Genomic DNA, 9,246 nt, shown 5'->3' on the forward strand with positions numbered 1-9,246 from the left:
AAAACGTTCCATGTGCTGCTGAGAAGAACGTGTATTCTAATGCTGCTGGGTGAAATGTTCGGTAAATGTCTGTTAAGTCTAGTTGATCTATGCAGCTGTTTAGATCTGCGGTTTCTCTGTTGAGTTTTTGACCAGTTGATCTATCTAGTGGGGAGAGTGTTGTGTTAAAATCCCCAACAATTAATGTCTTTGGATCTATATGGGATTTGAGGGAAAGTAGTGTTTCTTTGATAAATTTGGGTGCTCCATTGTTTGGCGAATAGATATTTAGAATTGTAATATCCTCCTGAAGGAGAGATCCTTTAATTAGTATGTAGCGACCTTCTTTATCTCTTCTCACGAATTTTAATTTGAAGTCTATTTTATCTGATATTAGGATTGCAACTCCCGCCTGTTTATGAGGGCCGTTTGCTTGGTAGATTTTGTTCCAGCCTTTAACCTTGAAAATATGTTTGTTTTTACGGGCAAGATGTGACTCCTGCCGGCAGCAGATAGAAGGGTCTTGTTTTTTAATCCAACTAGACAGTCTATGTCGCTTAATTGGAGAGTTCAGTCCGTTAAGGTTAAGAGATAGGACTGAGAGGTATTTGGGAGTTCCTGCCATGTTATCCACCTTCTTGGGGGCTGTGAAAACTGGGTTCTTCCTAAGGTTCTTGGATTCTCAGTTTGGTGCAGTTTCTTGGCCTTTGTTGCGTTCTTGTTGGTTTTCTATGTGTAGGACATCTTAAGAATCTTTTGCAGGGCTGGTTTGGTGGAGATGTATTGTTTCAATTTTTCTTTGCTATGGAAGGTTTTTATTTGGCCTTCAGTTATGAAGGAGAGTTTAGCTGGGTACAGTATTCTTGGTTGATAGTTGTTTGTTTTTAGGGCATGGCATACGTCATTCCAGGCTCTTCTTGCTTTGATTGTCTCTGCTGAGAAATCTGAGGTAATTCTAATTGGTTTCCCTTTATAGGTGATTAACCTTTTCTCCTTGACAGCTTTAAGGATCTTTTCCTTGGTCTGGGTTGATCCTGTGTGGATTATAATGTGACGGTGGGATGTCCTATTCTGGTCTGGTCTACTGGAGGTTCTAAAAGCTTCTTGTATCTGAATAGGCCTATCTTTTTGTATGTTTGGGAAGTTCTCTGCTAGGATCCTGTTAAACAAATTTCCTAGACCATTAATTTCTGTTTCTAGGTGCTCCTCTACACCCATTATCCGTAGATTGGGCCTTCTGATGGTGTCTTTCAGGTGTTGGATAGATCTATCATATTTCTTGGACTTGTCTTGGATGGTTGTATGTTCTTTCTCTATAATATCTAGGCTGTCTTCAATCCCTGAGATTCGATCTTCTGCATGGTCTAACCTGCTGTCAAGACTCTCTACTTTGTTTTTTATCTCTTTTCCTTCTAATTGGTCAGCTTTGATGGCTTCAAGTTCTTTGTTGAAGCTCTGTTTTAGGTCTTGTATGAATTTCTTTACTTCCTTAATTTGGTGTTCAGTGTTTCTTCTCAAATCACTTAGTTGAATGCTTATGGTTTCTTTGGACTCCCATTCCTTCTGTTGGGTTCCATTCAGCATTCCCTTTGTGGTCTCCCTGACTTCCTTCAGCTCTTTGTTAATGGATTCCATGAATGCCTTTAGTGATCTTTGTGTATTCTCTACCTGGTCTCTTAATTCGTGAATTACTCTTTGATTAGTTTCCTCCCTTCTGTGGGATTCCTGCAGTTCTCTTTGAGTGTTCTCAGCCTGCTCACGCCATTCCTCCCTTTCTCTTTGAGTGTTCTCAAGTGGTTCACGCAAATCCTGTATCAGTTTTTGAGAAGCTTCCTCATGCTTATGATATTCCTGTATAAACTTCTGGGATGCCTCCTCTCTCTCCCTATCACGCTCATACAGAGTCCTTTGTACATTGTCAAACTTCTCATTTATCATGTTTGCTATTAGTGTTTGTAGAGCTATTTGGGAACTCTCCTCTGGATTATTCTTTATCTGTTCTAATCCCTGATTATCAAGGTTGGGAATTGAGATACCCGAATTTGCCATTTTTCTTGTGTTTTTCCGGCTTACTCGGCCCATTTGAGATAAAGATTGCACCAGTTTTGTGCTAGAACACTATCTTAAGGCAACCATCAACCAAAGTTTGCATTTGTTCAGTCAATAGTCCACAGATACAATCTAGTTCAACAGATACATCTATTCAACATCAAACGACTATATGTTAAAGGACTTCGAACCGCAGAAAAGAATTTGGAAAGCCAGAAATTATTAGGATTAGGGAGAGATGTGGGTAAAAAATAGGAATAGATTGGTGTGGGGAGGCACAGGGAGAGTTAACTATGTCCTAATCACAGTGCAGGAAATGGGTTGGGTAGGATGCAAGTAGAGAGAGAGAGAGAAAAAGAAGAGAAGGAAAGGGGAATAAAGAGAGACCAGAAAAAGAATAGAAACGTAAAAATTAATGTTATTATAGAGGTTAAAAGACCGTCTATTTAGAGAGGAATGTGAATATGTTCAGAGAAGGGGAGGGACATAGAGGAGATGTGAAAATCTTTAAGGATGGGAAAGGGGGAAGAAAAGATCAGAAGTTCAGTAGAGCTAGATAAAAAACAAAAAGATAATTAAGAAAGAAAGAAAAAGAGAAAGAAGATAAGAAAAGAAAGGAAAACTCTCATTCACGTATTCCTAAAATAAAAATTATAAGATGAGAAAAAAAAAGTTACTGGAAAACAATTATTTTTTCAGAAGAGGCAAAGATTAAAGATTAATAAAAGTTTTAGAAGGGAAAAAAATATATATATGGTAACAAAAAACAAAAAACAAGCAAAAAAAGAAAAGAAGAAGAAGAAAAAAAAGTCTTTTGATTTTTTTTTTGGGGGGGGGAGGAGTGGGAAGAATCCTGTATCTCCCTTTTGTCTGTAACCAGTCTCTTGTTGGAGTCTCTGGTCAGCTTGAGGTCCTGTGGCTTGACTGGTTTCTTAAGTCGGTTGGTTGGAAGAGGCAGAAAAATGCTCTGCTTTACCTAAGATTTTGAGATCCCCCTCCCAGGTTAGTTTTCTGGGACGGTGGTCTGCTTTGAGAGTTACAAAAGAGGGGGATTTGGTGATGAGGCTAGGTTCTGGGTAGAGTTGAGGCCTTTCAACAAACAGTAGCTTTTCCCTGGGGCTATTTTGTGATAAAGCTCACAGCGCCCAGCCTGGAGCCATTCTCAGGGTTTCTGTTTTTCAATTGATTGTGGTGGCTGCTAGTGGGAGGGGCATCCTCTGGCTCTGGTTACCCAGTGAGGCAAGGCACTCCGATGGCTGGCGCCTGAGCTGGGTGACTTTTCCCTGGATGGAGCTGAGTCTGGCAGGTCACTTCGCCGTTAAGTTCTTGTGACCTGCTAAATGACTCATTTTATTCCAAGGGCTGAGGTGGAGCTAGCAGCTCCTCCGAGCTTTGTCGGTATCCAAGATGGAGATCACCGGTGCTGGGGGGGAGGGGTGGCCTTCCTTCCTCTGCTCCCTGAGGAGTGAGGACGTCGGGCTTGTACTCACGCCGAGTCTTGGATCCTGGGTCGTCTCTGGTCTGCAAACAGCAGGATGAAGGTGTTCGCTCCTTTTCGGTTCTTGTTGGTGTTGAGTAGAATCCGCTCATCTGCTGCGTCTAGCTCCTTCGTCCCCGACTCTCTGTGTCTCAAGTATGACTCCGCGGCTGTGGTCGCCGCCGCGACCCCGCCGCCGGAGTGGCAGCTGATGCGTTTCCTTGGCTTCCCCTCTCTTGTCTAACTCTCTGTCCTGTGATGGCACACTTGGTGTGATTCTCTGGCTTAGGACTGTTGACTGGAACTCTAAAACTACTTTCTATGCGAGAGCTTGTTCAGATTCCATCTTCTCCTCCGCCATCTTCCCGGAACTCTCTCTTTCACTTTCTTAAACTGCACACTTGATCAGCTAAAATCAAACAACAACTCAATATTACCAGTGTTTGAAATTGAAGACACATAGAATAATCAACAGCTAATAATAAATAGCTAATAATCTACCGAAGTCAATGCACAACAACCCAGATGCTTGCCAAGTCTTTTATTTTTCGCTAACCCTACAATATGCTCTGGTAGATAACAAATTTAAAGTCTACAGATATAATTAGTTCCCACAAGAGTTGGTTATGAGTTACTTCCAAGGAGTGAGTGCAAATTAAGGACTTTCTAGAAGTCAGTAACAGAGTGAATGAAACACTAAGGAGGATATATTTGTCAAGAAATCATGGGAGTATTTAGGAGCTGACAACAGTGGCTGTATTATAGGTGACCAGACAGCAGAAACCACAATCTTAGAGCTAGAGGACCTAAATCCTCCCAGGCATCCTTTAAGTTTGGAATAGGTCCACACATTTCATAAGAGACTATAGCCTGGTGGCCCCCTGCTAAAAACTGAGCAACTGCTACAGAAAAACCACATGCAAACTACTAGCCCAAACTTGTAGCCTACAAAAGTTGGTATTCAGTGAGTAAACATTAGATTTCTGGTATCTTGCCACACAACATGACAAAAACATCTCTCAGAATGCTGGTGGCTGACATGTGTAATCCCAGCTACATAGGAATCTGAGATCTGAGGATCAAGATTCAAAGGAATCTCAAGCAGCAATGTCTATGATACTCATATTGACAATAAATAGAAAAAAATACTGGAAATGAGTATGGCACAATACCCTAAGTTGAAGCCCAAGTACCAACATACACACATACACAAAAACACACAGTGAAAAATGAAAACATTTGTTAAAAACAACCTGGTATTTTCTTTGCTGTGTGTAAAACTTTAACATGTCTTAAACTTTTCCTTGTGCTTGAAGAAATTTATTAAAATTCTATAACTACACAAGTACACAAATGTGTTGACCATACACATTTTATATACTATATTGCAATTTTTACTGCAAACAGAGGACCTTTCCTACTAATTTAATCTAATTATTGGAGAAACAATCTCATATCTTGATATTTCTCACAATACCTTAGTTGGAATTAAACATAATGTTCTTAATTAATCAAAAGGAAAAACTTACACTATATCTAAAAGGACATTCAATTGAAATCAATTGATTGCAGCACTTAAAAATATTTTATGCTGGGGCTGGGAAGGTGGCTCAGTGGTAGAGCACTTGCCTTGCATGCCTGAGGCCCTGGGTTCGATTCCTCAGCACCACATAAGCAAAAAGAAGAAAAAAGCCAGAAGTGGCGCTGTGGCTCAAGTGGTAGAGCGCTAGCCTTGAGCTGAAGAGCTGAGGGACAGTGCCCAGGCCCAGAAGTTCAGGCTCCACGACCGGACCCCCCAAAAAAAATTTTATGCCAAATGACTACAAGATTCTGATTAAAACTGAAAATTTTGAAGTGTTCTCAATTTCTGCTTCATTTAGACAAAGTACTTAAAGATGTCTTTGATTTTCCATAAAGATATCGTATCCAAAAATTTTCTATATTGTAGAAATTAGTTAACTATAGGCTACCTATAAATTCACATAGATGTTTCTCAATTCACTAAAGCAAAGAACTATAAATTCTGACCTACGTCTATAAATATCCCATGAAATTATCTAGAACATTCCACTTTTCTCAGAACAATGAAAGCTGCCAACAAACTCGCTAATAGTGAGAGAAGAAAAAAGAGCATGTTTGTGATGGCTGAAATTTTACAAAAGACTTATTCGCATATGGGTACACACACAAAGCCATACAATGTTCAAGTTTACCTGGTAAGAAAAAGAACTCACCCCACAGAGAGAGAAAGACAATTGGCAGGAGGAAGATAGACTGAAGAATTACCTGAATGCATATCTTCTCACGTTTCCATCCATTTGCTTTGTGGAGTTTTCCTGGTGTCCCATTTCTCACTAAGTCAGACCTCAGGCATCCCAGCGGAATCACTGGCACCCAGGACTCAGGTAACACCATTACTCTGCTCTCCCTGTGCAAAAACCACCAACTAAATGAAAAAGAAAGCAAAGTGGATTTCAGGGTCACATAAAAAAGAACCACACACACACACACACACACACACACACACACACACACACACAGAACCACCTGCTTGGGGAGAAAGAAAACGTGTGTGTGTGTTTGTGTGTGTGTGTGTGTGTGTGTGTGTGTGTGTGTGTGTGTGTGTGTGTGTGTGTGTGTGGTTTGTGTGTTGGTAGTGGTACTTAAACCCAGGACTTGGGAACTATCCTTTAGGTACTACCCTTTAGCTTTTTTGCTCAAGGCCAGTGCTCTACCACTTGAACCACACTTCACTTTTAGCGTTTTAGTCATGAAGACAAGAGTATCGTAATGTTTCCTACCCAGGCTTGCTTTGAACCTTGATTCTTATATCTCAGCCTCCTAATAGCCAGAATTACATTAATGAATGGCATCTGTGACAGACCAATGTATTGACTTCAAACCCCAATACCAGCCCAAAAACCAAAAGCAAAACCAAACTTTATAGCATATAAATATACTGATATCATATTAAACAAATAGAATGAAATGTGGAGATCTTGGTAAAGGATATCAGAGAATGATTATCATTATTAGTTTTTCTGGCTTAAAAAAACCTAAAATTACTTTTGTAAAAGTAAAATAACTACAGAAACCCCTGGTACCAAGGTATATGTTTCAAATAAAACACCTGTGGAGAACAAATTGAAAATGCAGAGGAAAACTAAGAATTTTAGAATTAAGTGATTGCTACACAGAAAGTATACATGATCATCTGTACCTTCAAACTCTTTCAAATAGGCTACATTACTGACACAAAAACTGTTCTTCTTCTCATTACTTCTCATTTAAAAAACAAGTCTACTTTATTCTCTTTAGGAATGCTTTGAATATTTGATTCACTTTTCCCAAAATGTCACTAAAGAAACTCAGTCTTTCAACAACTCCAAATTTTTTACCTTAGCATTTAAATAATTATGTCATGTATCTTCTTTGGGTTGGGAGTATCAGAACAACTTTTAACTTGTTCTTTTAACTTGTTTGGAAGGTGTATTTTCACAAAAGAGGACAGGGAAACACTTAGTAGATCACCTGATTTAAATGTAAGTGGCTAAAGCTACCAGGACAACTATGTTTATTGCAGCATTATTTACCATAGCTAAGATATGGAACCAACCCAGTTGCTCCTCAGTAGATGAATCTATCAAAACAATGTGATAGACATACATATATATATCTATATATAATGGAATTCTATGCCTCCATCAGAAATACTGATATTGTCCCATTTGTTAGAAAATAGAAAGACTTGGAAAAATTATATTAAGTGAAGTAAGCCAGGAGCTAAGTAACATAGGTCTCATGTTTTTCCTTATTTGCAATAGCTAGTATATATCTTGGACAAGCAGAAGTAGTCAAAAGCTATGTACATATGACCATATAAGATGATGTTAAGCAAAATTAACCCCAAGATAGGACACACGTGGTTTTTTTCTTTCTTGCTATAGTTTTAAAGGTATTTATAATATACTATGTGATTTTTTATTTCTTTGGTATGTTCTTCCCCCATGGTATAACCTCTGTTTTCACTCTGCTGATTCTGGTGCCCTGCATCTTATATATACATTTTTCTAATTTGGGGAGGGGAATGGAAAAAAAAAACTAAAATGCTTAAATATGGATACCGATTAACCCATTGTAACAATAAGAGGTACAAGACACTAAATCGAAAACGAACTTTACAACTTTGCGCGTGGGGGAGGGAATGGAAGAATTAGGAAGGTGGGTAGGGAAAGGATGGTAGGGGATAAACAATGCAGGGGATAAAAATGCTCCGTAGGAAATGTAGTCATTACCTTACTCATGTATCTGTAATCCCTCTGTACAGTATCTTTACAATAAAAATATATTTTACTAAAAGAAAAACAATAAATTTAAGTGCTAACTTACTCAAGCGGCTGAGATCTTAGGACAATGGTTTAAAACCAGCTCAGGCAGGAAAGATAGAGACTCTTATCTCTAACTGAAAACCAAAAAGCTGGAAGATGTGACTCAAGTGGGAAGGTGCTAACCTTGAATAAGCAAAAATCGGGGGTGGGGACAGAGGACACCACACAGAGCCTAGTTTCAAACCCAGTGACCACCACACATATACACAAAATTCTAACTAACAGCAATTCATATATACATCATCTGAACTGCCTAATTGGAAATATGCATAAGAATCTAAAAATATTTCATTTTAAGAAATACATTTTAATACATTTTTACTGTAAAAATACTGTATATAGGTGTTACAGTTACATGAGAAAGGAAATGAGTACATTTCCTATCAAGCGTTGTTGCTTCCTTCTTTGTTTTTCCCCTACCATCCCTTCCCTTCCACCTCTACAACTACACTCCTCCTCCCTCCCCCACCTAAATTGTAATGTTCGTTTTTCTACATAGTGTCTTGTACATCTCATTGTTACAATGGATCAACCTGAATCACTATTTAAGCATTTTGTTTTTTTCCTCCCCTCCCAGGGCACTGGCATCAAATACAGTGAAAATAGGGGTAATACTGTAGGGAAGGAGCATACAAAGAAACAAAAAAATCACATGGTACATTATAAATATGTTAGAAAAAATCGCAAGGGAATAAAACAACCTTTGTCGCTATCTTGGGGTCTTAACACGTCTTATCTGGTCATAAGAAATACATTAAAAAAAGAAATACATCAACACAAATTTTTATATTTGCAAAATCCACTATTATTTGGGAACATGATATAATGTTTGAAAACTAAGCAAATAAAGGTTGATCCAAATATACATACACCTCTTTCAATTGCACACTTGTAATTTTCCCTTGGATTTTAAGGACAAGATAGTGTTGTTTACATCCTAATGAAAACCAGATGACCCAACTAGTCACAAACACATCAAGATAACAAACAAGGAATGTGTAAGAACTATTTTTTTGGAATCCTTGCTGAATGGTCTAATTTTCGATTTCATTGTAATTTCCCTTTTAGTACAATATGTAATTGGGAATTACAGAATTCCAACCTGTAAGTTTAATGTTTGGGATTTTGTGTTTCTCTCTCTCTCTCTCTCTCTCTCTCTCTCTCTCTCTCTCTCTCTCTCTCTCTCTCTCTCTCTCTCTCTCTCTCTCTCTCTCTCTCTCTCTCTCTCTCTCTCTCTCTCTCTCTCTCTCTATTTAGGATTGTGCCCATAAATACTAAAGCATTATTTCTATAGTTTTGTAGTGTCATATATATATTTTTCTGAATAGAAAAATTAATAAACTATGTTCAATA

This window comes from Dipodomys merriami, unplaced genomic scaffold, assembly GCF_024711535.1.
Source record: "Dipodomys merriami isolate MVZ:Mamm:240054 unplaced genomic scaffold, mDipMer1.0.p SCAF_1034, whole genome shotgun sequence".
NCBI lineage: Eukaryota > Metazoa > Chordata > Mammalia > Rodentia > Heteromyidae > Dipodomys > Dipodomys merriami.